The sequence below is a fragment of the Anas platyrhynchos genome, chromosome 33 (genome assembly GCF_047663525.1).
Source record: "Anas platyrhynchos isolate ZD024472 breed Pekin duck chromosome 33, IASCAAS_PekinDuck_T2T, whole genome shotgun sequence".
NCBI classification, from domain to species: domain Eukaryota; kingdom Metazoa; phylum Chordata; class Aves; order Anseriformes; family Anatidae; genus Anas; species Anas platyrhynchos.
This window is the reverse complement of record NC_092618.1, coordinates 7,516,015-7,526,232: the sequence shown is the minus strand read 5'-3', so window position 1 is coordinate 7,526,232 and position 10,218 is coordinate 7,516,015.

Here is a 10,218-nt window from a genome sequence, read left to right as displayed (position 1 = left end):
CAGCTTGCTGGCAGAGGACAGCACCCCAGTCGAGGCCTTTTTCCCGGAAGAGGACAGCAGCCTGGCAGAGGCCATTTTGCTGGCAGAGGCCATTGCTCAGGCAGCGGGCAGCAGCCAGGTAGAGGAGAGCCAGGACGACGTACAGTGGCTGGATCCCAGTGAGTCAGGGTCTTCGGGATGGGGTGGGGAGGGTTGGGGACACAGAGACCCCTGCCTGACTCCAGGACTCCTTCCCTGGGTAAAGCGGCGCTTGGGCTGACGGGGCCGAGCTTCCTCCGCAGCACCACAGAATGCCAGGACGCTTTGGGCTGGGGGGGACCTCGGCGATCACGATGCTTCCCCCCAGCCCAGGCTGCCCAAAGCCCACCCAGCCTGGCCGTGGGCAGTGCCAGGGAGGGGGCACCGCAGCCTGCGCCAAGGCCTCACTGCCCTGGGCGTGAAGGAGAGAAATCCCTGCCTGTCCGAAAGAAACCTGCCCTCTTTGAGGTTAAGGCCGTCACCCCTTGTCCTGTCGCTGCAGTCCATGATGAAGATCCCCCCCCAGCTTTCCTGGAGGCCCCTTTGGGCACGGGGAGGCCGCAGCGAGGTCCCCCCGCAGCCTTCTCCAGGCTCCACAAGCCCAGCTCCCTCAGCCTTTCTTCCCAGCGGAGCTGCTGCAGCCTCTGGGCATCCCCGCGGCCTCCCCACGGCCTTCTGGGGCTGGGGCCCTTCCTCTCCTCACCCCTGCATTCAGCCCCTCTCTGCAGCACTCTTTGCTTTCCTCCTTTCCAGGTAATATGTGGAAACTGTGCAGAGACAAGGCCATGGAATTCATCAGGGCGTATGTCAGAGGCACAGAAAAGGTAATGGCAGCCGCTTGCATCACAGCTGTGCTCCTGGCGCTGCCCTCCAGGGGTCCCACACAGCCCCAGACCCCTCAAGGCTTTGGTCCTGCTGGCCGTGGGTGTCCCCCTAATGCTCTGTTGTTGTCTTTGTGGCTGCCAGGACGACGAGGAGCAGAAGATGCTGTTCCTCAGCAAAATCTGCGATCTGTGCAGATGTGTCACAGAGAGGGGCGTGCCAATGAACTTGCATGACTTCTGCTGCCAAACTAACCTGGTGGAGAACATCATGGTGAGAGGATGCGCAGCGGGTTGGGGAAGGGGCAAGGCCCCCCGGCACCAGCCCCCTGGGAGGCGAGGGCTGGGGCAGCGCTGGCTCTGCTGCTGCTGGGTGCCGGCGGCTCCAAGGTCTCATCCTGCTTGTGCTCTGCAGGCGCTGCTGGAAAAGGAGCCCGTGGACAGCTTGCGCACAGCATTCCGGCAGAAGGCCATGGAGACTGTCGCCCTCCTCAGGTGCGTGCCCAGCCCCTGGTGGCAATGTCCTGGTGGCCCTGAAGCTGGCAGGGAGGCTGCCCGTCCCTCCCAGGGATGCCTGGCCAAGGGAGGTCCGTGTCCTCCTTCATAAGCCTCGAGGCACTGCGTCCAACAGGCTCCTCTCTCTCTTTTCTTCAGCAAGACCGTGCCAATAGTATTGCATGGCAAAAAGGAGAGACTCCTGCGTGTGTGCTGTAAGAGCATCTTCTTTCTGCCTCCTAAGTCAGATGTGCCAGAGACAGAAAGAGCGCTCTTCACTGAGGTATGTGCTGGGTGAGGTACCGGCACCCCCAGTCCTGCTGAGCTGCTGCCTTGCTTCCCCGTGCTGACACAACCAGAGACCAGTGCAGGGCCGGGGCCCAGATTTGCTTTCCCAGCCTCGCCCCTTTCCCGACCTGATCTTGTGCTGCAGGAGGTCTGCACACAGTGGCTTTTTAGCCCCAAAGACACCCCTGAACTTCAGAGGGGCTCAGAGCCAGCTCCTGGGGGTGAGGAGGGCCACAGAAATAATTCGATGCTCTTCTGTCCTCCCTGCAGACTGTGAAAGCCATGGACACCATGCTGGAGGGCTTCGTACGCAACTGTCCCAACACCAGTGTCAGCATAGAGTTGGAGAATATCTTGGAGGTTTGGCATTTGCAAAGAATTTCCAAAGAATCCTCTCAGGTCTCATTTGCAGACCACTGTCAACCCAGCAACTTCTCTCCTCGCAGGCGCTGCTGGACTTTGCCCTCTCCAAAGACCCAGCTGTGTGTGAGAGAGCTGTGAGGATGATTGAGAGGCTGAGTGCTTTCATCCTCTTGTATTTTGAGGCCGAGGTAAGGCACAACGAACCCTTCACCCTTTCCTGCATCCCAGAGCATCCTGCTACTCAGGGGTGCCTGTGAGGCAAGCCTCGATGCACGTGAGTGCCTCAGAACCGTGAATCGAGGGTCTTCATTCCTCCTTTGCCCCTGCTCTTCCCTTCCCAGGCCGTGCTCTCTCAGGGACCGGCTCTGCCTCCACTAAGCCCTTTGTCTCTCCTCCCTTCCTCACCCAGATCACAGATGACTATGAAAACTATAGCGATGATGATTCCAGAGAGCTCTACATCCCCATCCTGGGACAGCTGCTGGGCATCCTCTTCATTTTCACGGGTGACAAAATTTCCATCAGATTCACAGCTTTAGAAACTCTTTCTCACATATACAAAATCATCAGAAAAGGAAGAGGTAAGAAGGTGTGGTGGGCAGCGTCCGTCTGCACACAAACATCTACTGATTTGTCTACTTGTTTTCCCCGAGTTTAGTGGGGACTGTTAGTTTTAGGTTAGAGGTTGGACTCAATGATCTTGAGGTCTCTTCCAACCTAGAAATTCTGTGATTCTGTGAGTATTGTGAAGGATTGTTTTTGTGCTTGGTGGAGGCTGCTCACGGAATTCTGCCAGGTTCCCTGGCCTCCTCTGCTCCTCACAGCAGCTTCCCGCAGCATTCTGGCTATCGTTTTCCGCAGAAGCTAGACGCTCACCTGCCGTCCAGGAGCAGTTCTCTGCTGCTGTCCTTCCCAACCCTCCCCAGATCACCTACCACGCTGTTTTGTGGTGTCCCCCAGTCTAAGCCATCAATCGATGAGCACTTCCCAAACGGCATCTTCCCCGAGGAGTGAACAGCAGAGCCAGCCGTGCATCACCAGGGATGGTGACGCCCTCCAGAATGCTCCCTGACTGTTTGCTCCCTGCCGTCTTAAAGGCAGGTGTCAGGGGGCTTCCTGCACATCCTGACCCCGAGCAGAAGGGGGTCTGTGACACGCTGCTACCCCCACGGCACCCAACGCCATTGCTTCTCCTCCTTCTGCATCATCCCTGAGGTCCCTCTTGCTCCCAGCACTCCTCACCTTGTGCTTTACATCCCTGCCCACCACTCTCCTCGCCGGGGGTCTGAGCCTCCCTCCTCAGCCATTCCTAGTGAAAGTGCTTTTCACCATTTGGCAAGCTTGTTGGCAAAGATGCTCTTCCCTACTGACTCTTCGCTGTTTCCCCCTGTTTAGAATGCATATTGAGAGCGGACATGGTAAATTATGCAGTGAGACACAAGAAATTGGAGTATGCAAAACTTCCATTTTCTATACCATCAACTCCGTGTGAAATTGCCAAGGTAATGAGCTCTGGCCTTGCTGGGGATCTTGTCCGCAGCATCAGCAGGCATCTCGTGTGAGCAAAGGGGTCCAGAACCGGTGGGGCTGGCACGGCCTCACTCGCCCTGCTGAGAGGGTTCCTCTTGTCCCCAGGCTGGGGCTATGCGAAGGCTGCTCCCCTGTGTCCCGGCAGCAGCTCCAGCCCTCCTGGCCACCAGCAAGCCCTGGTTACCTGCAGGGCCAGCACTCTGGCCCCATATGCCCCATCCTCACCCCTTCCCCCGAGGGCCCTCTCTCCAGAGCTGCCCTTGCTGCTCAGCTAAGCAGCACCCTTGGGACACTCAGTGAGGCATGTCTTCACTCCTCCTTCTTCCCACAGCGGTTTGGAGGATACCTCTTCCCTGCTGAGAGGCTGCACATCATCCTCACAGCCCTTGAAGCTTTACAAGACTCCAGCATCCATGACAAGCAGGGGGCCTGCAGCGTGCTGGACGCAGCCTTGGAGGTCCCTTTCTACTGGCTGAAAGATGTAAGTGGCCTGTGGCCATGGCCCTGCCCTTGAGCTCTTCCAGGCGTGGTTCCTCTCTCCTTCCCTGCCTCCCTCGCACATCGGGGTCTCTTGGGCTCCAGAAGCCACCTGAAGCCAGCAGAGAGCAATGGAAGGGGCCAAAGTTTGAGTGGCAGCTGTGGCAATGGCTGCTGTCTGCTGGCAACACCATTCCCACTTTGTCCCCCAAGGTGCCAAAGATCATGGAGTGCATCAGGAGAAACCTGGGCAGCATCCACACGGCATCGGCGCGGCAGTGCCTGGACTCCCTGCTTCTCCAGATGACCAACATGATGCCCAGGGACGAAGCCAAGAACTTGCTGCAGTTCTCTCCGCCACGTGACAGGTCCTGGCCTTAACATCCTTGAGGGCTTGTTCCGCGTCGGGAGATGCACCTGGAGACTCTCTGCTTGCCACACCAATGGCAAAGAGCAGGACATCCCCAAGGAGCACAGCCCTCCTTCCCACCAATGTGTTCCAGCCCTACTGGGCCAGCCAGGGCTGCAGCAGCCCAGCTGTCCAAGGCAGCCCAGAGTCCCCCTGCCCCCAGGGAACACCAGCTCAGCCCCCTCCTGCCTGCCCAGGCTGGGCCCTCAGTGCTCCCCAAGTCACAGGGGCTGCAGGACAGCCTGGGTCCTCTGGGGCTGGCCCAGTTTGTGGCCCTGCGGCTGAGGCAGCCTCACTGACAGAGGATTCTGGGCTTTCAGCACTGACCTGGCCATGTGGGAGGTGATCCTGGCCATGCCGCAGACCTTGAAGAGGGTTTTAAACATCATGATGGAAGACTTGCCGCTGTGCCTGTGGTGCAAGGAAGTCACCGAAGACACCTGCATCCGTCGCTTGGCTGTGAGTTCCCAGATGAAACCTTGCTCCCAGCAGGGCTACGTGTGCCCCTTCAGGCACACAGGCACAGCCCTGTGCCCATCTACCCCCAAACTGCCAGCTCCCGCAGGACGTACGGACACATGGTCCCTGGGGCCGGCAAGCCCCCGTAGCTCCCCGCGCCTGGTGCCTCTTTGGTGCCAGCTGGCGCTGCCCCATCCCTGCCCAAAGGTGGGAGAAGAAGAGGCTGCAGGGGGCCCTGCAGGCCCTGCCAGGCTCTCACTGCTCTTTCTTGCAGATGCTGGGCCACAATCACATTTTTTTGGAGGACTTTGGTAACCCAGTGCACCTCCAGAGCTACCTGAGGCACCCAAGACCAGAGATGCGCTTGATGGTTCTGAAAGGGCTCTGCACCGTGTCAGAGAGCCCTGAGAAGGTGAGCGGGCCATCGTCAAGCAAAGCCATGTTGGCAGCCTGGGGCTTTGCTCTTCTGCCCTCCCGTCCCTCCCCGCTGCCAGGAAGCAAGGCAGGAGGCTGGTGCTCAGGAACCAGAGCCCTTTGCCCAGGGTGGTCTCTCACTGCCTCACGGAAGGGAAATGGTGTCTTTCCTACAGGCAAGGAAAATTCAGGTCGTGCTGCCAGACATCCTGGAGGCTCTGCAGGACACCAACACAGACGTGGTGCTGAAGGCCCTGCCTGTGCTGAGAAACGTGATGGCTCATGTGGAGAGGAGGGAGGCCAGTGGCCCGGCTCTGCAGCTGGCTGAGAAGCTCCTGCCACTCTTTGACCACGTAAGTGTGCTGCGGGAGCCCGAGCCCTCAGCTGGGCCCCCTGTAACGAGGGCTGCCCTTCAGCCCGGCCCTGTGGGCAGCACTCAGGCAGGGCCTTCCCAGTCTCCTCGTCAGCCCAGGCGCTGGGGAGCTCTGCTTGGGCATGGCTGGTGCGGCTGGTGGCGAAAGTGGGGTGGCTGGCGGGCAGCCTGCGATGGCAACCGATTGCGTTGCCCTTCACGGGCACCAGGCCTTGCAGCTGCCCCTGAGCAGCTCCTCTGGGAAGGATCCAGCGCTGAAGCATCTCACAGTGCTGGGAGCTCCCTTCACATCGGCCACGCTAATGCTGAAATTCCTCCTGTCCTCCTCCCTGCCAGGCGTCCAGCCAGGTGCGGGAGCACTCCATCTGCCTCTTCCAAGCCGTGGTGGAGGCTGTGCTGTGGCAAAGGAAGAAGGAAATGAAGAAGACAGTTCACAGGAGCCTTCTCCCACTCTACTTTCACATGAGAGACCAGAGTGAGAGCGTAGCAAAGGTACAGATCTCAGAGCTGAGCAGTTATGTGGGCAAGGGTGTGCTGATGCCACAGGGTTGCTCTGGGGGATCTCTGGCCGGCAGCATGAGCTGCCTCCGATGGTGGCTGTCCCGTGGCCTTGCCTTGGCCACTGAACCCAGTGCATGCTGCCCCCCACCACAGCCTCCCATAACGCGCTGGGAAAGGCTCGCAGCCCTGCCAAGAGGAGGGGACAGAGGGTCTCCTTCCCAAGGCTGTGCTGCTACCTCCCAACCTCTGCTGCTCCGCAGGCCTCTGGGGAAGCTCTCGCCGTGGCTGCAGAGTTTCTGCGACGCAAGGAGCTCAAGCGCTTCGTCCAGACAAAACAGACATGGAGGATCGGGGAGTGCTTGGTAAGGACCCAACTTGGTTTGCCCCAGCTGGGCAAACGCGCCCGGCCAGAGCCCGCTGCCTGCAGCCGCATCCTCGCTCCCTTCCTGCCAGCACAGAGCCCCAGGGGGCTCTTCTGGAGGCCCCTCTGACCTCCCTGCCCCCAGAATGCTGGAGGAGACCCTGGAGAGGGTGTGCAAGCCCCGTGACCCTGTGTTCTCTCTCTCTCCAGCTGCAGCAGGACAGAGGCAGAGTAGAAGAATACCTGAAGCAGAGCCAGCCCTACCTGAAGGCCACTCAGACCCTTTTGCGACTTGAGGCCGTCAGATTCATTGGTGAGCCCAGCCCCTGGGTCCCTCTTGGGGCAGCCTTTGGCAGCCCCAGGCACTGCCCTGGCAGTGAGGCACAGCCCTGTTGCCCCCAGAGCCCCCCGACTGGGCCCTTGCTCCAGGGTGTAGGAGGGGGCACAGCCTGGCTGGCCAGGCCAGGGGCTGCGCTGCTGGGAGCGTGCTGGGGAGCGGGGCTCTGATGGGGTCTCTGTGTCTAGGTCTTGCTGCGCGCTACTGCAAGGACCAGAGCGAGGAGAAGCTGGAGGAAATCCTCAGCGGTGAGTGAGGGCAGTGGGGGGTGTGCTGGGGCTGGGGGGACAGCGGCAGAGGCCCCCGTGCCTTGCCCTGCTCCAGGGAAATGCTTCGGGGCGGAGGAGCAATGCAGCCATAGGAACGAGGGAGAGGAGACGGGGTAGCCTGTGGTGTCAGGGAATGGCCTCCCAGCCTGGAGCTGGGCAGTGCCGCTGAAAGGGTTGAGTGTCCCTGAGGAAGAGTCAGGGGAAAGGGCAGTAAGGCTGACAGAAGGTGGGAGCCTGTTGTAGAGCACGCAACCAGGACGAAGAGGGAGATGAGACAGCCTACAAGCAGCTAGGAGCAGGGTCACGATCGCTAGCCCTTGCTCTCATGGGGAAGCACAATAGCGAGAGGAAAGAATCCAGGAGATTCCTGGAGTGTGTGAATCCTCCCAAGGGATGGAGGCAGGTGGTGAGGGAACCAGCTTGTGAAGGTGCCCCACTTGACCTGTGGTGCGCAGGTGGGGAAGGACTGGTGGCTGCATTTGGGACATTGCTGAGCAGCAGCTTTCAACGGATTCCTTTGTCCCTCCTGCTCCTCCTGGCCTGGGGAAGAGTCGAGTGGGGCTGGCATGCTCTGCAGGGGATGCCTGGGGATCTCTGCAAGGAGTGGGTTTTCATCTCTGCTCTTCTTTCTTTTGCAGTCCTCCGGCCTTCAGAGAACGACCCGGAACCCATGGTCCGTTCCCTGGCAGTTGAAACCACCCTGATCCTGACGTCAAGGCATAAGGCAATGTCAGGACGGAGATTTCCACTGCTGTGGTGCTGCTGCTGCTAGCCCCGCAGCAGTCCTCAAAAGAGCAATATATATTTTAATAGAACTAGGTTGTTGTCTCGTTATTCCAGCAGCTCCTTCACAGTGACTCGGTGCCATGACGCTGAGCTAACTTGGAGGCCACCAAGGACCCTGAGAAGTTCCCTGTGTTCCCCTGAGAAGGCAACTTCCTTGTGAGGGGAACAGAGGGCCCTATTTGTTAGCCTGACCCTACCCGTAGGGAAGTCTGCTGCCTCCCTGGGGCTAGGGTCATGGACGTTGCCAGAAAGCTTCCCAACCTGGTTTTCCCCTCTGATTACTATCGTCTTTTGATAGTCCAGGCCGGCAGTGATACTACTGAAGATAGAAGCCTGAAGACTATCGAGCGGGACTTTAGGGGACTGGGACGGGTAGTGGATGGAGTGGGAGTTCAGGTGGTGTTTTTGTCCACCCCTACAGTGGCAGGGAGGGGTACAGAGAGGACTCACGACTCACTGGGATCCAGCAACTGCAACTCCTTCTTGCTGTCCTCTGTCAAACCTCTGTTCTCTACCACTAAGCTGTCCTCTGCTGGTCTCCTGTCCTCTGCCAGGCTGCTGTCCTCTACCGGGCTGCTGCCCTTTGACAGCAAGCTGTCCTCTGCTGGGCTTCTGTCCTCTGCCGGCAAAATGTCCTCTACCGGGGTGCTGTCCTCTGCCAGCAAGCTGTCCTCTGCTGGCCGGTTGCTGCCCTCAGAAGACCAGGTCTCCTGCCAGGCCAGCCTGGGCTGCCTGGGGGGCATGCCTCCCTCCTCATCAGATTCAGAAGGAGCCTCTGGAGTGGGAGAGTTCTCAAATAGAAAACGGAGGCTCCTTCGGGCAGGCGTGGGCTATGCTCGGGGACTCCTCGAAGGCCCAGTGCTCCTGCCCTGTCCGTCACTGCCGTGCACCGACGCTGAGGGTCCGAGCCACAGCTGCAGTCATATAAGGCGGACCCCTGGGGTGTCACCAAAGGAGGTCACCAAGGGTCCCATGTGACACGTGCCTGGGCCGGATGGGCCCCACCGGGCGCTGTAAGTTCGTGGGCGACACCAAGCTGGGCAAGGGGATCTGGACAGGCTGGATCAACGGGCCGCATCCAGCTGCGTGGCATTCAAGGCCAAATGCTGGGTTCCACACTTGGAATCATACAATATCCTGAGTTGGAAGGGGACAGACCTGAAGGGATGAAAGACACAGTCTCCCGATGCCTCTTGAGCAGAAGGCCTTTATTGCCATTTTTCTCTGCTACATATACTTTCCCCGTAACCACATGCGCTGTCCACGCGCCCGAATCAGTCATACAATTCATTAGAGACCCTCAGCCACGCGCCTCAAGCCAGCCAGCAATTGACCACTGCGCAAAGCTCATCTTTAATGCTGTAGCCAAGTTAATTTATCTCCACCTTGTTCAAGTTTTTGTTACTAATGCCTAGTAAAAAAAGGGGCTTTAGGGCTTTGGGGCGACTACTTAAAGGATCAGGGGCACAGGTTGTGTTTGCCTCTGTCCTTCCGATAGGGGGGATCGATGCTGACAAGCAGACTCATCACATTAACACGTAGCTTCGGGACTGGTGCAACTGGTAGAACTTTGGGCTTGCTGATCATGGGAGGGTCTATGTGACACTGGCCTGCTACCACCAGATGAGATGCGCCTCCCTGTAGTGGTTTTACCTGGCAAGGTTTTGGTAGCACGGGGCCATAGGAGTGGCTTTTGTGAGAAGGATCTGGAAGCTGCCCCATGTTTGCTAAGGGCCCCTCTGCTGACCAGAGCTGAGCCAATAAGTCACAGAATCACAGAATTTCTAGGTTGGAAGAGACCTCAAGATCATCGAGTCCAACCTCTGACCTAACGCCAACAGTCCCCACTAAACCATATCCCTAAGCTCTACATCTAAACGTCTTTTAAAGACTTCCAGGGATGGTGACTCCACCACTTCCCTGGGCAGCCTGTTCCAGTGCCTAACAACCCTTTCGGTAAAGAAGTTCTTCCTAAGATCCAACCTAAAACTCCCCTGGCGCAACTTTAGCCCATTCCTCCTCATCCTGTCATCAGGCACGTGGGAGAACAGGCCAACCCCCACCTCACTACAGCCTCCTTTAAGGTATCTGTAAAGAGCGATAAGGTCGCCCCTGAGCCTCCTCTTCTCCAGGCTGAACAAGCCCAGCTCCCTCAGCCGCTCCTCGTAGGACTTGTTCTCCAGGCCCCTCACCAGCTTCGTCGCCCTTCTCTGGACCTGCTCAAGCACCTCCATGTCCTTCTTGTAGCGAGGGACCCAAAACTGAACACAGTACTCGAGGTGCGGCCTCACCAGAGCCGAGTACAGCCCCCCGTAGC